The sequence below is a fragment of the Sinocyclocheilus grahami genome, unplaced genomic scaffold (genome assembly GCF_001515645.1).
Source record: "Sinocyclocheilus grahami isolate Dianchi unplaced genomic scaffold, SAMN03320097.WGS_v1.1 scaffold592.1, whole genome shotgun sequence".
In the NCBI taxonomy this organism is placed as follows: domain Eukaryota; kingdom Metazoa; phylum Chordata; class Actinopteri; order Cypriniformes; family Cyprinidae; genus Sinocyclocheilus; species Sinocyclocheilus grahami.
In genome coordinates, this window is record NW_015505771.1 from 59,969 (window position 1) to 70,843 (window position 10,875).

Sequence of the window (10,875 nt, forward strand, 5' to 3'; positions counted from 1 at the left end):
AACACAAAGCCACCTCTGCATATTATGAAGTGCAAGCATTGTGTATTTATAAGTGTGTGAGAGAGAGAGGGGGAGGGTGTTTGCTGGAGCTGCTGGGTTTGTTGCTTTCTTTACGTGGGAAGAGCGAAACTGTGGTTTCCTCTTTCTCTGCTAGTGAGCAGCGGGTTTGTTATTTCCGCCTGCAGAGCACAACTGAGTAGGTTTTCTTCCGTTTGGCCTGATACAACCAAGTGCCATTTGAAACTTTCATGTAAAATTATTATGTGCACCTGATAGTAGTGTTGACATTTCAGTTTATTGTGAACGTGACAGGGACACGCGATCATTCTACAGCTTATTATGCGATACAGGTATAAAATGATACAAATATTCAAAATATGCTTGAATTGCACAGCCATTGGTTCAAAACGAAAACACTGAAAAAAATTCATTTTGATTCTGGTGTCTTTTGGGTTTTTTAGGACTTCTGACACATTCAGGTGACTTTTCTTAGAAATGCTGAGGAATTCCCATGTTCCTTTAATGAGCCTTGTTTTATAGGTTTAGACACCTAAATAATATTCCTGTCTGCCACAAACAAATTAAATGCATTATTATTATTGTGGGTAGTATGATGTCGTTAAAAAATCTGTTGTAACATGGTCAATAAAATGGATCTTTGTAGTGTTAAATCACTTGTATTCTCTTAATTAATTCAAACTAATAATCATACATACAGAGTTATTGGATCATTTAGAGAAAAAAAACATCATAGTGATATATCACCATTAAAGCATTCAGTTAATTAAAGTACTTTCAGATCACTTTAGTGTGCATGACTAATGCTAGGAATGAAAGTGGACTGACATACAGGTGCAATACAGGTGTATGATGAACATGAATGGAAAGGACAAGGCCGAAGCCTGGCACGAGCTTAGGGTTTCCGGGAGCGTTTTTCACCACCTCTCAGAATTCCAACAAACCACCAGGACGTGACCTAAAGACAACGACGAGTTAATAATATTGAGAAGCGGTTCTTCTGCTACATGAAGGAAGGCACTGTTGTTTAATAGGTCAAAGAATCATCTTTTGAGTCAGGTGGTGATGGTCAGGTATTCAGTAATGCCAACCAAAAAGGAAAATAATCAAATTAGTATGGCTTTTGGCTTATGACTTTTGACATTTTTGATATGTGCAGAATGTACTTTGTGTGATGTTCTACAAGAAGTCATTTTAATTTGAATTAATGCAATTTCTTAAAAATTTAGTTTGAAAATAGAAACCTGACTTTTTTTTTACTTCACAAAGCTAATCCTGCACCTGTTTAAATGTCACCTTTGTTCAGTAAAACATCTTGTTTATCAGCAGTGGCAAAAAGTTATTTTGGACTGAGAAGGATTTCGGTGGGATTGTTTGTCATAGTTTCATTCTGTAGAGACAAGAATATGATTTCAGCAGCGTTGTTATTGTTAATGAAAACTAAAACTATAAAAAATATTGTTTGTTAACTGAAATAAAGCTAAAATAAAATATCTAATATATATGTAATATAAATATAAAATGAAAACTTAAACTTTAAATTATAAATATTGCTTTGGCAAATTAACACAAAATAAGTTGAAGTACTAAAATTAAAACTGAAATAAAAATATTTTACGTGTGTGTGTGTGTGTGTGTGTGTGTGTGTGTGTGTGTGTGTGTGAACTAAAAAAAACAAAAAAAAACAAACAAACTAAAATTTAAATAAAAACTGAAAATATTAAAAAAAGCTAATTAAAAATATGAATAAATATAATTATTTTTAAAATAATGCTAAAACAACACGTGATTTCATGTGGTAAGAACTGGACTATAAGTTCAAGTAAATGTGACTATGAAACTTACCACGTTATCACAGGATTCATTGCATGTCTTTTGTTCCAAGTTCCATTGTAACAAACCAGGACTGATAGAATACTTCTTGGTAGGTCCTGTAGTAATCCAACACATAGTCATTAAGATAAGTAGTAAGAACTGTTGACATTTTCATTAGTTTAATTATTCTGTTAGCAATAGTGTAAGTGAGTTTCTCTCACCTGTAATGTAGCTAACCACCACACCTACCAGCACGACTGCACTTGTTGACAGGGCTCCAAAGTACAGGTAGGATATTGAATAGATATTTTGAAGACTGTATGAATTTAGTTGGAAAAAGAAAATTAAGTCCTGTGCTATATTTCACACGTGAAACACATTTTGCAAATAATTAAAGTCACAGAGCAGTCACAGAGCATTATAAAATGTGATACAACTTTGACTCTCACCCATAATCCAGAGGGACTGATGATGCCAGGATAGGTGATTCAGCGACTGCCGTGGTGCTGTTGAGCGTTGCATTACTTGCTAGACATTGACCTGCACTAGTGGGTAAAACACCCATAATTTGTGTTGTGGGAGGATAAATTGTGCTTCCAACAGCAAGTCATAGAGACAGACAGAAACCCACAGCCACACCTGAGAACACCCCCTAAGATGTGAGAAATATTACAACACTATTGAGTGGAACGATAGAATAATATATGGTGGGGTGGACCGTCATGTTTATGGAGTTTTACTGGTTTATTTGTGGCTGGAACAAACATGCCCAGCACAAATGCTCCCAGCAGTGGACCGTTCACTACACCCATGACTGTGAACAAACCCTGAGGTTATTAGAAAAAAAGCTGGTTAGAGCACAGACATGTAGACTGAAATACAACCTGCTTAAAACCGCAGTTATTCCAGACTCCCCAGTCCAGCAGCTTGGAGAGCACAGCCATTGTAATGCAGCCAAGCCCGTACAACAGTGCTGTAGTCAAATTTATAAACATTATCAGATTGATATCAGCAGATACTTGCAGAAAAACATCATGGTCTCTTACTTTTATAAGTTGTTACAGCTTCGTATAAAAAACAAGTCTCACCAATAGTCTTCTTTTAATGCATTACAAATTCAATATTAATTGAAATCAAGACAAAAATAAATGAAAATTTAGCATTAAGAAATTAGACCTTTTTATATCCAATTATTTTGGATTGTGTAATTTCCATGACAATTAACTATAAAATGATTTTTTTAATAAAGGCACAACAAATACTAAAATTATATAATTATATATAAATATAAATAATATATAATTATTTAATACATTATATAAACATATTCAAATTAAAATGGTAAACTAATAAAAATGGCAAAAGCACATAACTAAATTATTAAAACTTAAACTAAAATTATAAGGAAAAATGAAAGTATAAAAATAAAACCAAATTCAAAATGAATAGATTAATAAATACTATAATTTAAATATAATAAATTCTATAATATCTCAATAATACTAAAATAACAGGATTTCAGGTGGTAAGAACTGAGTTGTAAGTGAAAGTAAATGAACTGATATGTATAATGTAATGTAAAGTAATATATCAAATACATATATCTCCAGATTTTTATCCATAAGTGGAGAGCAAGATTTGGTTGATGGTCTAAATATATGCAGTAAGCTATTGCTTGCACTTTGGAGATGTTTTATCTATTTAAGACACTAATGTCGTCTTTGGCTTGCTTAGTTGGGGACTCAATTTCTGGCAACATTGTTGACTTGACTGCACAGACACTAGTGGAAGAGAACTGAACTGATCTGGACGATGACGTCACTGAAACAACATTGAAGTGACTTTAAGTGATAAACTGACTGTTTTCTATTGTCCTCTTGCATTATCAGCATGTTTTTCCTGTTTAACACTGGCTGCTTTGACACAATCTACATTGTATAAAGTGCTAAAAAAATGTTTACTTGCACTACAGGAAAGAATGAAAAGTTGCTTTTGACCCTACATAATGACTTGGAGAGCAAGAGCTGTTTTCTCTGTGAAACACTGATTAGCCACGGCTTCATTACATCCTCCATAGTAACAGCTGCGATGGCGTTAATGCTGGTGGAGACAGTACTGTGGAAACAGAAGCGGGTGGTTTATTCCATTTGTAGCAATAATCAACACCTCACTGAAGGTTCAGAAAGTTTCAAACACCTTAAAGTTCCACTGTAGGCACAGGCTAGAAAAAGACCCGGGAAGCCTGGATGGTTACAGAAAATGTCCAAAACCATGTACAGCATGCACTGTAAAAATAAAAAGAAAATTGGGTTGCTTAAAAGGAGTATTTCACCCAAAAATTTAATTTCTTGAAAATTCACTCACCCTCAGGCCATCCAATATGTAGATTATTGTTTCTTCATTGGAACAGATTTGGAGAAATTTAGCATTACATCACTTGCTCACTAATGGATCTTCTGCAGTGAATGGGTGCCGTCAGAATGAGAGTCCAAACAGCTGATTAAAACATCACAATAATCCACAAGTAATACACACCACTCAAGTCAATTAATGTCTCGTGAAGCAAAAAGCTGCATGTTTGCAATAAACAAATCCAACATTACAGGGATAGTTCACCCAAAAATCTTAATTTGTGTTCTGAAGATGAACCAAGGTCTTATGGGTTTGGAACGACATGAGGGTGAGTAATTAATGACAGAATTTTCATTTTGGGTGAACTATCCCTTTAAGGCATTTTTAACTTCAAACAAGTCCTCTATCCATAATACTGTATTTATTTCTCTAGTGAAAAGGTCATCTGGTCTGAATCAGGAGAGAAATATGCACAGCAATGTTTACAAACAAAACTGTTCTAAACAAATATGTTGGTGGATTTTGATGTGAGAGAACAACAGGGGATGGATTTTTTCACTGGAGAAAGAGTTATGGATTTTGGACTGTTTTTTTGGCCAGAAGCATCAGTTTAAAGTTAAAACACCTTAATAGTGCATTTGTTTCTAACAAACACGCAGCTTTTCTCTTCATAAGATGTTAACTGATTGACTGAAGTCATGTGTACTCTCATTCTGATGGCACCCATTCATTGCAGAGGATCCATTGGTGAGCAAATGATGTAACGGTTAATTTCTCCAAATGCATCTACATCTTGTATGGCCTTAGGGTGAGTAAATATTCAGCACAATTCCTTCCTTCCTAACAGAAATGGTCATTTGTGATATAAATGTCTGTACTGTAATTTTTATACATTTAATACAAATATGGGGAATTATAGTATCAATTTCTTTCAAAAAATACATTAGTAGTGTAGGTATAGGTAATTCTGTTTGTGCATGTATTAATTGACCTGGTCAGATGCAGATATTCTGCCAGTCTTCAGTGGGTCACAGCTGGAGTATAAAGCAAACATTACAATGCCGCATGTGGCTGCACTGCTCACAATCAGACACAGACCCACCTGATTAACCAGCAGCACCCTGCAGCACAAGAGTGGGAACAGAAATATGTAAGTGTTCTTGTAAACCATAACTGTGATGTGTTATCATCACTATTAGGAGAAACTTAATGGTAAACAAAACTAAATGTAGAAGATTGAAAAGGTTATTTTAGATGGTAAAAAAGACAGATTTTATTGATTTATTCTCTCACAGTTGGGCTTGTTTCTCAGTCCTGCATGATATGTAACGCTGTACTTGAGCTTGATTGGCTCCATACATGGATAACCAGACCATAGTGCCGCCCACTGTGAAACTCCAGAATGAGTAGCGTCTCTGAGGGTTTATGGCAAAACTAACACACACAGAGAGAATGAGCAATAGAATAATTAATAAACATTTAATTTAACTTGAAAATTTGACAGATTTCAAAACATTTGATAATGTTCATACTCATTCAAATTAATGCGGGATCCATTGTTGGCAATCTCCAAAACTCTGGCAGGCCCTCCTGCCAATATGGTGCCCTGAATGAGGACTGCAATGAACCCAGAGAGCATGACTACAATCTGAAACACATCTGTCCAGATTACAGCCTTCATACCACCCAGCAGGAAAACACAAACACAACATTATGTTGACAAACAAACATTTACATGGTCATATCGCAGGCATAATCATAAATTCAAATTACTGAGCAAAACTGTTTTCTATTTAAATCCAGATCTGGAAAGATTTCACACTGGCCTACCAATGTTGTGGAAAATGTGCAGATGAGCCCAGTTGAGAAGAGAGATGCCCACATATTTAGACCTGTGGCTTGATTCAGAAAAGAAGAAAAAGGTTGATTTGAATATTGCAAATGTGCAAAAACAAACACAACTTCAAACCACTCACATGGGATCCAACTTGATGGATTGAGATACGATAGACACGTGAAGCCAAGAAACTCAGAGTAATTCCGTTTAAAACAGAGGAAATCACTAACCCTGATTCAAGATGACTGCAGGAGCAAAGATCACTATTCCAGTGTAGAGGAGCTACAGAAAGTACCAAACAACCTTAGAGTTACATATCCATTAGACACAAATATAAAACATATAAACACAGAGTATGCACTTATTTTATGCAAATACAAATGTAAATATTGGAATTGAAAGTACATGTACAGGTGATATTCAAAGCTTTATTGATCAGTATTCTACATATACATTTTATTATATTGCTTTAATATTACTAAAAATAATTATATTTATTTCCATTTACGTTTTGATGATATGATGAGTTTTTTCTTACTGTGGCTACAATGAACTGCAAACTTCCCAAGAGCTGCATCCCTCTGCCAAACCTCATTCCTAAATACTGACACACAGTTACATTTATTAGAAGCCGGTGTTCACACGCACACACACACACACACACACACACACACACGTTGGGGTCCAAAAGCACCTGCTTATTAGGGGACATATTAAATACAGAAAACAAAAATTTGTTATGGGAAACTGTGTATTAAATTAGAAAAACTTCAAAATAGAATGATTCAATAATGGTCGTATTATACATTTATTACAGTAAAATAAAACTAAAAACATACATCCAAATTAAATGGAAATATCTCTCTCTCTCTCTCTCTCTCTATATATATATATTTTTTTTTTCTTTTCAGGTAATTGTAAAGACAACATTACCCATTTTCATTTAGTTTAACTCTACTAAATAACTAAAACTAAAATTAATAAAAACTGAATAGACATTTTTAAAAGAAACAGACAACAAAGCTACTATATATATATATATATATATATTACTACAAAAAATTACAACTTTACAAACTGATTTTATTCATTATAATATTGAACATAATAAAACCCCACAACAAACCCAGAAATCACAATGCGTTCTCAGTCAGCCCCCTGTTATGTTCTCTTGACTTTCAAACACTGGGGCTCATGCAGTGCACAGTGTCATTTAAGGTAAGAGCAGATGAATTGATTGAGTACAAAATAAGATATAGCAATTTATATCTTTTGCACAATATTTAAATATTAAAAAAAACAACAGCTTACATTTAACCAAAGCAAGAACCTGGAAAAAGTGTTTGTGAGTGTTTGGAAAGACCAAATTCCACAGGCCAACACGTGATTAAATCATACAGGACAGAAAAGTGAATTGGTTTAAAGATATGGTCACTATCACTGACCAGTGTGGAAAGTGAGTGAGCATTATTTCAAGTAGAGTTGGATTTATTTTCCTGGGCTGATAATTTGGATAATCGAAGACCGTCTGACGGGAAGAGAATTAGGAAATAATGTCATACAGTATAACAGTATATGAAGGGAGGAGTATGTTGTGATTGACATAGCAGAGGTGGAGTCATTCGACACCACAGATTCTTGTAATTGTTTTATAGCCTATATATATATATATATATATATATATATATACAGGGGTGCACATAAGTTTTTTAGTCTGTTTCTCATGAGAGCACCTGGAGATTAGGTTTGGTGCTCACCTATACAGTCTATGGTGCTCACACTACACAGTGCACTCTAAATAAATGCTGGGTTAAATACAACCCAGTGCTAGGTAAAATAGGGACAACCCGAGCAATTGGGCTGTTTTGACCCAGCAGTTGGGTTAAATGTTTAACCCAACCTTCTGGGTAGTAACCCAACCGCTGGGTCAAAACAACCCAATTGCTGGGGTTGTCCCTATTTTACCCAGCACTGCGTTGTATTTAACCCAGCATTTTTAAGAGTGTGTAAAAAAATTAATGAATAATAGTAATAACAATATTATTGAACTTTATTTATTTCGTTTTTTTAACATAAAATAATGAACAAAATAATAAAGTGTGGTAACACTATTATATTTTAAAATAAAAAGTGCGTATTAAATAAAAGTACAATTATTTTATAGCACTCTAAAAAATGCTGTTATATTTTCTACCCAACGGCTGGGTTGAGCCTGTTGTAAGGATACGAAACAGCAGACAAAATGGCCAAAGAAGCAATTAAAATGGATAATAGCATAGCAGTCACTATAAGCAGGGCAGAAGGAAAGTCTGTGATTAAGCAAGTTTGTAGGAGTAAATAGCAGAACTACTGGAACTCATGTAAAAAAAAAAAAAAAAAGGAAGACTTTTTATAGAATACAAAGTAACATAAAACAAGGTCAAATTAATCATTATATAAATAGGAAGGACTTTATTATATATACAAGATTAAGAATGGGTCATACAAATCTTAATGCAACACGTCATATTATCGGAAAAGATAATTCTGGTTTATGTAATGTATATCAGGAAATGGAAACGGTTGAGCATGTTTTGATTAGACGTAAAACATATGAATAGGAAAGAACTGAACTTATGAGTATATGCAAGCTTCGGGTATTATGGAATTTACCTTATATAATATTTTAAAGGTAGGAGTAGAATTTAATAAAATAATTATAGCGTTAATGAAGTTCTTGAGAAATAGCGGTCTAAAGAACAGATTATAGAAAATCTTCCTTGTGTTCCAGCTTCGTCACACTCCAGTACAGTAGGTGGCGGTGTGCCCCTTTCCAGTTGGTTTGCACCCCGCCAATAAACTCACAGAACTTTTCCACGACATTCAAATTTATTGAGATGCACCTGTATGTTGTCTAACATTCCCGCCGTTGGCAGCTAATCTTGTATCTAAATGACACCGCTGTCTTCCTCGCTAAAACAGCAGACACGTGAGTCTGACTAGCACACAATAGATTAATACATTGCAAGTCAGGTTTAGGGTTGCTCAGGAAATGAGGTCCCCACGAGCAAAATGAAAGCTGAAGCCGACTGGGTTAAAGTAACACCGTCACGCAAGTTCTGATATCCTCTATCAATTATGCCGCATATTGATGAGTGTTGGTTGTCAGTAATGGAGCTTGATTTTGACGTTAGGCCTGGATGAGGTCCATGGACGAATGTATTGACTGATATGCAGTGATTGGCTGTTTATTATGTCTACTAAGTGATTTTATGCCAAGTTCAGTGTCAGCAGACCAGATTGCAACGGATCTACATGTAATAAAGGTTTAGAGTGAAAGAAAATGCTGTTTAATATGTTAACTGCCATGTCGTAATACATGCATAATCTTGAAGGGGTCCTATTATGCTTTTTCACTTTTTGAATTTTAGTCAGTGTGTAGTGTGTATGTTTGGGCATAAAAAAAATATTCAAACTTACAAATCTCAAAGTCCACTCTAAAGGGAGATATTTAGTTTTTTTTTTTTAATCCCTTTTCAAGAACTACAACGAACGGCTCGCTTGGACTACAGCGTTTGTTTTCCGGGTTTTGTGATATCACAAAGCGGCACATTAGAATATCATTAAAATAATTACGGCCTATGGAAACTCGAATAGTTGGAGGGAGGGGAGGGGCGAGGTCGTGGTTCGAACGCTTGGTTGAGTTGATCAGACAAGACGACGACGAAGAAAAAGTGTTGCTGTAGCCTCAAGTTTTTGCAAGTTATTACGCATGCACCTGAATAATTATGTATGTAAATATGTATGTTACAATTATGAAAACGTTTTTATAATAAATTGCTGACAGTACAATACTGGACAATAATGTAATCTGCAGAATTTACACTTCAATTATGAGACTACAGTGTTTACCATACATTGAGTGCGGGTGTTTTTATATCACTGTATTTCTGAAGGAAACCGACTATTCAGAAAATTGTATGTCATTTTCATTTAATCTTGCATGTAATGTCTGATAAAAAAAAAAGTGTTTTTTTCTTTTTTTGAGCGGAGCACTGCATTGTGTACAGCCGTTACTGGGGAAACCTTGATCTCTACCACTCCAACAGCGCCTCCTGCTGGCAGAGAATGAGTTTGCATATATTTGCTGCCTGGGAAACACTGGACTATGGTATAAATAAATTCAACTGTACATGTTATAATGTTAGAATTAAATAACAATAAAAATAATACATATGCACTTATCTGTACATAGTAAATGCGGTTGTTGACATCCTATCTAAAACGTGATTTAGCCAACAAAACAAAAACAACAACAATAATGTTACCACTCTAATATGTCTTGCAATATCTGCGCGATCCTCTTGTTCAATATTCTCTGGGTCTGAATCCGGCTCAAATTGATATGGCAATATTGACGCCATCCTTAACTAAACTTGCTGCTTTGGCAAGGGGCGGGGCAGTACTGAAACTCTGTCTAAGCTGTTCACCAATCACAACGCACTGGGATAGCTAACCAATCACATCACATTTCGTTTTTCGGAAGACGGGCGTTCTTCAAACCCGGAACTAATCAAGCCGTTTGTGCCAGGATGGGGGAGAAAGGTATTGGAATAATGTAAATTATGTAAAAAAAAATGCGTTTTTCGAACCACCAAGCATGAGAGCATTTTCTAGTACACCTCCAAAACAAATTCAAGACATTGTAAAAGAGCATAATAGGACCCCTTTAAAGCAATTTTTCACAAAAATGAAAATAACAGTTAATAACAAATTAAATGATTAATTTCAAGAACTGAGTCAGCACGATGCAATGCAGCTTGCAAATGTGTTAAAGAAATAGTTCACCCCCAAAAAAAAAAATGTTTGTAATT

General features: G+C 34.9%; 1 pseudogene; it reads right to left on the reverse strand.

Annotated features, from left to right (window-relative positions):
- Nucleotides 1-1,275: 1,275 nt before the first annotated feature.
- Nucleotides 1,276-6,623, reverse strand: LOC107557195 (sodium/iodide cotransporter-like; annotated as a pseudogene).
- Between the last annotated feature and the right edge of the window lie 4,252 nt (nt 6,624-10,875).